This window comes from Marmota marmota, unplaced genomic scaffold (genome assembly GCF_001458135.2).
Source record: "Marmota marmota marmota unplaced genomic scaffold, marMar, whole genome shotgun sequence".
Classification (NCBI taxonomy): Eukaryota; Metazoa; Chordata; class Mammalia; order Rodentia; family Sciuridae; genus Marmota; species Marmota marmota.
Window position 1 is genome coordinate 66,814,150 of NW_026000174.1, and position 9,886 is coordinate 66,824,035.

The window sequence follows — 9,886 nt, forward strand, 5'->3', positions numbered from 1 at the left end:
GGTCTCTGTTCCTATGATTCTGCTGCCCGATGTGTCCCATGTCTATCTACCGTCATTTGTATTCCTCTCAGTGACAGTCTATGTGACATTTGTGGCTCTGGGGGTCTCATCTGCGGGATTTTGTTGAAAAATACAGATTCAGGGTCCCACCAGAGCCCCATGGAATCTGATTCTACAGGAAGTGTCCTTTGCAAATGGTGGCACCATCCATCTGTGAGCCATCCTGTGGCTCAGCCACTCCACCACCATCCGGGGACTGACTTTCTTGATTGTGACTCAGAAAACCACTATGTCCCTCCTCCACCCCCCTGCTTCCTCCAGGCTGGTGGTATTTTAGAAAATGCCCTGGGATGGTGTGGCCCGTCGTGTGGCTTCTCTGTGCCTGGGGTGGAGGCAGACACCTGAGGAGGAGCCACAGCCCTGGTAGATTGGCTGCTCACTTCTCCTCCCTAAATGTCACTCACCATGGTCATGTCCCCACTTACTTTCTTATGAGCGTGTCATGGCTGGGTGTATCCCCCGTGAGCTCTTGTGTTAATGCAGGAATATCGAGAGGTGAAACAACTGGACCTCCCTCAGTCCATCCCAGTGTGAATGGACCACCTGGGTGGTGGCTGTGGGCAGGTGGGGCGGGGCTGGAGGAGCAGGGACACTGGGCTGTGCCCTGGAAGGGTTCATCTCTGCTTCCTGGGCACCATGCACTGAGAAGCGCCCCTCCATCACGACCATGTTCTACCTGACCTTGGGCCCAGAGCAATGGAGGCAGCCCACCATGGATGGAGCGTCTGCAACCCTGAGCCCAAATACATTTTTCCTTCTCTAAGTTGTTCTCGTCAGGTGTTTTGATCACAACCTTGAAAAGCTGACACAGTGATTTTGTTTTTCTTTCCCCAGTTTTTTAAATGATGAACACAAGGCATTAGTTTTTTTTTTAATTCTTCATATTTTACTTTAATAGCAAAGACATTTTAAAGTAAGTAAAATTTCTTCTGAATGTTGTTTTTTGAAGATATATATATATATATATATATATATATATATATATATGCCCTTCAGCATATGAATGGATAAAGGAAATGTGGTACATATGTACAATAGAATATTACTTAGTCATTAAGAAGAATGAAATTATGGCACTTGCTGGTAAACGGATGGAACTGGAGACTATTATGCCAAGTAAAATAAGCCAATCCCCCCAAACCAAAGGCTGAATGTTCTCTCTGATATGCGAACACTAACATACCATCAGGGGTGGGAGGGAAGAATAGAAGTTCATTGGATTAGACAGAGAGGAATGAAGGGAAGGGAGGGGGACTGGTGGGAAGAGGAAAGATAGTAGAATGAATCGGACATGACTTTCCATTGTTCCTATGTGAATACATGCCCAGTGGAATGCCAGCTCATGTATAATCACAAGAATGGAAAGGTCTACTTCACGTGTGTACAATATGTCAAAATACACTCTGCTGTCATGCATAACTAAAAAGAATTCAAAAAGACAGCAAGTCATTGGTTTTTAAATTCCCTCTTTGAGCTATGCTTAAGCTAGGAGTGTCTGTTAATTTCAAAATCATAAACACTCTTTTGGTCATCTCTATTAAATCTAGTTGTTTTGGTTTATGTTTAGAGGAAATGGTCTGTAAAACTCCTATTTTAAAATATTATCAGATTTTCTTTGTGGCTGAGCACAGGAACACGTTCCACGGGCATGAGAAAGATGAGCATCTTTATCCAGGTGACATATGGACCTGTTTCTATTAAATATGGATACGTTAATTGCATTGTATTGTGTGTGCAGGTTGAGGGGCCTCATGGGAAATGCTTGGAACCAGAAAGTGTCTCACATGTCAGACTGTGGGATATTCGCACATGCATAATGAGCTGTCATGAGGAGGGGACCCAGGTCTAAGCATGGAACTCACATATGCTCCACGTGTATACCTCATACACACGTCCTGAAGGTCATTTCCTACAGTAGTTAAAATGACTCTGTGTGTGAAGCCAAGTTCCGTGCTGTGGGGAAGTTTCTAGTTGTGGCATCATGTCAGCCCTCAAAGAGGTCTGGATTGGGGAGAGCTTCGGCTTTTGGGTCAGGAGTGCTCCAGTCTGTGGTCATTTCCGCCACACTGGACGTGTGTGTGTGTGTGTGTGGTGCTGGGGATGGAACCCAGGGCCTGGTGCATGCCAGGCAGATTCTCTGCCACTGAGCCTCACCCCCAGCTCCCCATCTTTTTTAACTTCTAAAATCAGACACTATTATTCTGTTTCATGGTCAATGTCGAGTTTTGCCAACGTTTTTTTTTTTTTTACCAATTTCTTTGCTCATCACTTCTTCTGAATTTTTGGTGTTACAGTTAATTTTGAAATGATTTCATACTTACAGAAAATTGTAAGAGGAGTACCAATTGCTTCTCTCTCTCTCTCTCTCTCTCTCTCTCTCTCTTTTTCCTTCTAAAGCATTTGGGAATAAATTACCAGTCTGATGCCTCATTATCTCAAATAATTTGGAGTGTATTTCCCACAAACAAGGATGTTATCCTGCAGAACCGCAGTGCAACATCAAAATCAGGAAATTAACACTTGTACATTGCTATCGCTGGTCCACAGAAACCCTGTTCATGTTTTGGCAATTCTCCAATAATGCGCTTTACAGCTTTGGGATCTAGTCCAGGATCACGAGTCGTAGATTGTCGTCACAGCTCCTTAGCCTCCTTCAGTCTATGACAGTTTATCCGTCTTCCTTTGACTTCCTCAGCCTCGAAACTTTCAGAGTCCAGAAGAGTTAATTTGTAGGATGTTCTTGGAGGAGGCTTTTCTGATGTGTTCTTCGATTAGACGTGGGCTTTGTGTTTGGGGTGGGATGTCCAGCAGAAGTACTGGGTTCTCATGGCCCCCGGTCAGGGAGAGCGACCCCCACATCTGTCCCAGGACTGGCGCTGTGATGCTGTGTTTGATGATGACCTTGGTCCTTGGTTAAGGCAGTATCTGCCAGACTTCTCCACCAGACAGGCATTCTTCCCCGCTTTGTAATTGTTGAGTGTTTTCAGGGGAAGACTTTGAGATCATGTAAATGATCGTGTATGTTCAAACTTTTACCACTGGTTTTAGGAATTATCTTCCAGAGACATCCTGGTTCCTTTCAGGGGAGAGTGGTGTTAGAAACCAAGATCTGGGTGGTAAGTGTGCTCATTGTGTGGGGTGTTACTGCCCTTAGGCCTGATCAGAGGATGAAGCTAGGGACTAGCTGTGTGTATCCACACAGTTATAGCTGTGCATTTCTGTATCTGTCCACAACTATTGAAAAATAGTAGTTTATTCCTCCAATTAAAATCTAGCATAGGGTTTATCCCAATTTTCTTCCTTTCTATATTTATACCTCCTTAGATAGTGATAAAAAAATGGCTTCTGTTACTCTTAGAATTTTACTTATTTGATCTATCTCATCCAGATAATCAATCTACGATTGTGTTGCTACATGGGCCCCACGGACTCAGAGCCACTGTCCTGAGGGGATTTTCCCACTAAGAAGAGGCAGCTAAAGAGATGGGCCTTAGGGCTGGGGATGGGGCTCAGTGGTAGAGCACTTGCCTAGCAAGTGTGAGGCACTGGGTTCGATCCTCAGCACCACATAAACAAACAAATAAATAAATAAGATAAAGATATTGTGTCCACCTACAACTAAATAAAATATTTTTAAAAAAGAGATGGGCCTTGTATTTCATCATCTCTTCAGGTTGTGGGGACAGAAGTCAGAGTGGGAACCTATAAATCCCATCCCACTTTGGGTTGGGACCCCAAGGCTTAGAAACTTCTGGACAGCCCAGAAAACCTCAAGCTCTGAATTTTTTTAGAAGATATTTTCAGTTGTAGATGAACACAATATCTTTATTGGTTACTTATTTTTTATGTGGTGCTGAGACTCAAACCCAGTGCCTCACACATGCTAGTAGGCAAGTGCTCCACCACTGAGCCCCAGCCCCAGCCCCAGCTCTGAACTCTTGTAGGTAATTCCAGATCAATATTTTCCTTAGGTATCTGAAAAAAGCAAAATAAAATGAAAAAAAAAATCCTCATTAAAGAAGAATTACATCATTTCAGTTCTCAACAATTAATTTCAAAAATATGATGGCAACTTCACACTCAAAAAAAAAAAAAATGAGACCCGTGAAGGTCCATGATGCTTCTGAGCAAGAGCCAGCACAGTCAGTTACAGAGGGACACTGTATACAGGGTGCCATAAACCAGGGAGGTCTGTGAACGAGTGATGCTCTTTCTGCTGAAGGATTCACAGGCTGTGCTTGAATTGGGGCAAAAAGGGGCATCAGCATCAAAACCGATCAAGTGTGTGAGCATGTGTGTGAGTGTGTGCGTGTGTGTGTGCCCAGGAGTGTCTGCAGTGCCTGGACTCAGGCCTCACACTTGCTGGGCAAGTGCTTTATCCCTGAGCCGCATCCCCAGCCCAGCAATTCTTGAACTAAAATTAGAAATTCAATGCAATTCCTAATTCCTAAAGTAGGAATTTGGTTATTAGCTTCTTGTTCATAGCTTTGGAGATAATCAGTGACCTCACATACTTCACAAAGCGTGAAGCATCAAAAAATTGAAAAAAAACGGAGAAGTGGCCGGGCCCATAACGGTGTCCCGAGAAGACACTCTGGTCACAGCCTCGGAAAGGGAGGCTCGAGGAGCCGGTGCAACATCGGGAGGGATCATGGCTGAGATTTTTCTGGATTTGACAATGAACCTAGATCGAGAGGCCCCCAGATGCCAAGCAGGACAAAGAAAGGGTAGGAGGAAGTGCCCTGAGAAGCCACTGCCAAGTGCCTCCTCCGCCTGGGCCCACGCGGGTCCAGGAAACCCAGTCCCTATCTCAGGCAGCCAAACCCCAGTCACCACCCCAAAACCAGCTTGGCGTCTTCATTTTGAAGGTGAGATTCCATGGCTCTTCACTGCACACAGTCCTGGGCTTGTGTAAAAGAACCAGATTTCAGGAAAAAAATGAGAAGGGTCCAGAGGAAAGGAAGTCACCATGTTGGTGACATAATGTGCACCGTGGGACAGGGACCAGGGGAGGGACTCAGCCTGGAAAGGTGAGTGGGACCAGGAGAAGGCCTGGGGATGGGCCCTGGGGACCAGACGGGGGGGGGGTCCACCAAGCCGGAGCCGTCTCAGCACTGTGGCCACCAGGCCCAGTTCAATGACAAAGATTCTGTTCATCCTCTTCACTGTCTCAAAATGAAATTCAGAGGAATGTTTTCGAACCTCCATATAATTGCTGACAGTAATAAGGGAGAAATAAAAGACTTTTCTTTTTTGGTGTTGGGGAACTGACCAGGGCCTGTGTCTGCTCAGTACACACTCCCACAACGCTCCGGCCCTGACCAAGAAAGACTTAAAAGAAAACATTCAGTATTTCAGCAGAGAAATGCTCAGGCACGACTCCACTGGAAGACCTGGGCTTCTGAATGAGAGACTATTCAGAAATTGGTAAAAATAATCAGAATTTCTTTTAAAAAGTTCACTCTCATTTTACAGGATGGCTGCAACGTTGGAAAAAATTCAGTGTTTGCTACAAATAGTAATAAAAATGTAAGATTATCATTACGATTAGGTTTTGGGTGCCCCATGACTATGCACAGGTTCTTAAAATTTAACTTTGGAATTATTAGACGGTCCCGTTTTACACACTAGTCATTATGGAACGGTTTAAAGCCCAGCGCGGTGGGCAGACGGCTGGTCCTGGGCTGTGCAGGACCATCTTGCGCACAGTAGGACACGGCAGGCCTCCCACGCCCCTCGGTGGATGCCAGGAGTACCCCCCACCCAGGCCTTGGCACACGCACAAAATACCTCTGGAAGCTTCCAGATCCGCTTCTGCTTCTGTCCCTTTTGAAAACTCCTCGTGTCAGGTACTGGCCGGGGCTTCGTTGCCCACAGGCCACTGGCCTTGCCGCCCCATGGGCTTTATACAGAGGCGTGTGGTGGGGCGCAGCCGTCGAACAACAGTCCTCCTTGTCTTTTCCTTCAAATAGGACCCTGGTGATGGCTTTGGCCGCACTCAGAAAGAGGGACCTTGGTTCTCCCCTGTTCACTACAAGGAAGAGCGCAGAGGAAGACCAGGAAGGGCCTGATCACAGCAGAAGAGTGGCCTGCACACCTGTCCCCAGGTTCGATGGGCGTGGGTCCTTGTTCATAGAACACACCTGTGAAGAGTGTCCACCTGGGCCCTGGGCATCCCACGGAGAGCTGATGAGGGGGCGATGCCCTTCCAGAGTGCGCAGCCGCGGTGAGGGCCGACTGGGGAGGTGGTAAGTGGAGGCCCCGATGCCCGTGATTACAGGGAAGAGAGGGCTGTGCACGGGGAGGAGGCGTCGGAAGGAGGCAGGCGTCATTTGGAGTTAAGAAGGGAAGGCCATGGGGCAGCCACCCCAGGGCCCCACTCTCCTCTCAGGGGTGGGAGTGGGGGCCGAGGGCTCTGGGGGTCCCTGCTGTACTCCCCCTCAGGGCTGATAATGACACTGTCCTCAGGGGAAGAAAAGGACACTCGGCCTTTTGCAAAGCTCTGCTGCGGAGCTCGCCTGGCCTGTGTGAGGCCCTGGGTTCCATCCCCAGCAGACAGGGGCCACACACACACACACCCCCCGGGAAGGGGCGGAGAGCTGGGCTGGGGAGGCTCAGAAGCAGAGGAAGAGAAGGACGAGCTGGTTAGTTGCCAGAGATGTTTTGAAATTCCCGCAAAATGCAGCCTTTTGGAAGGCAACTTCCCCTTTGGTGACATGATGGAAACGAACCACAGAAGATCTGAAGCATTTAAAGAACTTCCCCAGGTTTGAATTAGACCAGGCCTCATTCAAATCTGCACCCCGTCCCACGAAATTCGGATCCCTCCACCCCCCACTGCAGACGGAAAGGAACAGGAATCACCCACTCAAGATGGCACCCGGCCGGCCCTCTGGTTGGTGGGCTCGGGTCACACGACCCCAACGAGACCCTTGAAGGTTGACGCCATCTTTTGTGAGGCTCCCAAAGGGCACTCGGAGGTTGGCTGGGCTGCTTGTGGTAGGGAAGGAACAGGAGCCGGCCCAACATGGGAGGCCAGTGCTGCACGGGCCCACGTAGGCCCCACAGTAAATTCCTGAAAAGGCTCAGGGAAAGGAAGACTTGAAATGTTGCAAGTTTTGCTCCTTCCTTCTCCATAACTCTAGAACTTTCTATTGCCCTAGGGTTTCCTTCTGCAGGTTTTAACAATGTTTTGCAATGTAGAATTTAAAAACCAGTTTAAAAATACCTTTTAAAGAAAAAAAAAATTTGAAAATCTGTAGAAAGCCAAAAGAGTTTGTGTCCATCTCATCATCTGCCTGACACTGCAGTGCAGACTCCATGACGTCATCTCCCTACACTCCTACCACGTCACCCCCTCCCACCGGTCTCCTTGCTGTTTGTTGGCCACACTCCCACCTCAGGACCTTTGCACTGGCTCCTCTGTCCTTGGAAAGCATTTTTGTAGACGCGGGCGGCTTACTCCTTTTCCTCCCGGTCTTCACTCACACACGACCTTCTTGATGAGCAAGAGTAACTCTCCTGCTTACAAGGGCTCCAGTCACCCCTGGGCTTACCTGTTTTGTCTTTGTTCTGTAGCTTTCCCTCCTTTCTAACTTACGGGCAATTACTTCCTTATTGCATTTATTGCTTGTTGCCCGCCCCCCTCGGGAGGCTGTAAGTCCCACTAGCGACCTTCAGTGGGTGCTCCTGGTCTAGAACAGTGCCCGTCACAGAGCAGATGTTCGGTACATTTTTGCTCAATGAATTAAATGAACAAAGAGTGGCTAATAGTGGCTCCTATTTATTGAGGACTTAATTTGTGTCAAGCGCCGTTCTAAGTACATTCTCCCAACAACCCTTAAGGAAATTTTTTTTTTTTAATATTTATTTTTTAGTTGTGTAGTTGGACACAATACCTTCATTTTATTTACTTGTATGTGGTGCCGAGGATCAGACCCAGGGCCTCGCATGTGCTAGGCGAGTGCTCTACCGCTGAGCCACAACCCCGGCCCCTAAGGAAAGTTTAAATAAACCCCTTTTACAAATGAAGAACCCTGGGCACAGAGAGGCTAAGCAACTTACCTAAGACCATTCAGTAAGGTGAATGTCAGTGCCAGGGTTTGAACCCAAGCAGAGTGCCACCAGAGCCCACGGTATCAACCATGATGCCGTGTTTGCCTCTCGTGAGATGTAAAGAGGGGGGACCTTACAAGGTGGGCTGGGCTCTGCCCTCAAGAGTGGATCAATCCACCCACAGGACTGACGGATTAACGAGTTAACGGGTTATCTCAAAAATAACTATTTAAAAAGCCACTCTGGCTGCGTCTCACGCGCACCCTGTCTCTGGCCGCGTGAGGCCCTGGGCACCTCAGGACTGCCAGCAAGACCGCTACCGCCAGATGCGGCCCCTCAGCGCGGGCCCAGAACCGCGCGGGCCCAGCCTCCAGGTTGTCATTCACAGCAGAAATGGGCCACGCGACCTTCCTCTGTGGAGGCCTCTCTTTACCCTGCAGGGTGGTGACAGACGGGGTGCGGATGTGGGTGCCCTGCGGCTCAGGGGCTCCTGGACCTTCCCACCACCCTCGGCAGGGTCTCCAGAGAACAGAACCAGGGGTCAGACGACGGTGGATGAGATGGTGGGGCTTTATTAGGGGCCTTGGCTCACAAGGTCGTGGAGGCTGGGGAGTCCCCGGTGAGCCTTTTGCAGGGGAACCAGGACAGCTCAGCCTCCCTCCCTGGTGTCTGATGGCACTGCCCGGCTGGCTCTGCCTTCCCTGGAGCTGGCTCCTTGGTCCCCCGTCCCCGACCCATCTGTCCAGCTCTCTCTCCCGTCCCTGCCCTGGGCAGAGCTGGCTGTGGGCTCTCCCTGAGCTGGCTGTGCCATTCTGCCCCCCGCCACTCCAGTGCCGCGTGGCCTGGTTGGCAGGACTGCGCTGTCCCCTGCGGGCACCAGCATCACCCTCGCGTCCTGGCACACAGCCCTCCTCCTGGAGGTACCCGTTTTCTCCTCTGTGTCTCCTGGGGGCTCTGTGAGTCCCTGACACATTCTGCCCTTTTTCCCACCTGCTTTGTGTCCCTCCTCAAGGGCAGCGCCAGGCAAGTCCACCTCCCCACTCCCTGCAGCAGGGCTCAGCCGGCCAGGCGCAGGTCAGTGCCAGGGAGCCTCTCAGACCCCTCTGTGTGCTCAGAAAGGGACAGCAGTTTGTCACCTGGGGCCCGCATGGCTCTCCTTGGCCCCGGGACAGCTCCTTCGAGGCCCGCGTTGTTCTGTTTTTTGAGCGTTTCATCGAGGACATTCTGGAAACTTCAGCAAACATTCCCCAAAGTATCCTTTCCCACTGAGTCCACAGGCCCCGCGGGGAGACTCCACTCACTCTGCCGTTTAGCGTTCAGGTTGGTTTTGGGGGAGTTACACACAAGGTGGAGCTGACTGTCCCCACTGCGCTGGGCCCGCAGCAGCTAGGGGACACAGGCTCCTTCTCACCGCCATGGGGCCACCGCCACCGCCCAGCTCCAGAGCTCCCTCCAGCTCCCTGGTCTTCCCGGGAAACTGTCCCCGCTGAGCACCCCGCCACCTGCCCCCGCCCCACAGCAGGTTCTCCTCTGCCTCCTGAGTGACCCCTCCAGGGGCGAGTCCGTGGAGTCGTGGAGAGGCTGTTGCCCGGAGAGCCAGGGCACTTAGGTGAGCCACCTGTCCCTTGGTGTCTGAGTCTGGCTGCTTCTCCGAGCTCGGAGGCTCGGGGTTCACCTCGGTGGAAGGCTGAGGGCACCCCGTGTCCAGCTGTCTCCTTTCTTGCGGGGCTTGGTGGACAGGCTGGCCCGGGCCTGGTGGGCGCCCCAGGGC

The 9,886-nt window shown here is 50.3% G+C and overlaps 1 long non-coding RNA gene across 2 annotated transcripts in view; it reads left to right on the forward strand.

Moving 5' to 3' along the window:
- Nucleotides 1-4,623: 4,623 nt before the first annotated feature.
- Nucleotides 4,624-9,886, forward strand: part of LOC107135436 — a 12,660-nt gene continuing 7,397 nt past the window's right edge. For both annotated transcript variants that reach the window (XR_007342483.1, XR_001502564.2), the window contains exons 1-2: nt 4,624-4,928; nt 6,033-6,308. This is a non-coding gene — a long non-coding RNA (uncharacterized LOC107135436). The remainder of the gene's footprint in view (nt 4,929-6,032; nt 6,309-9,886) is intronic.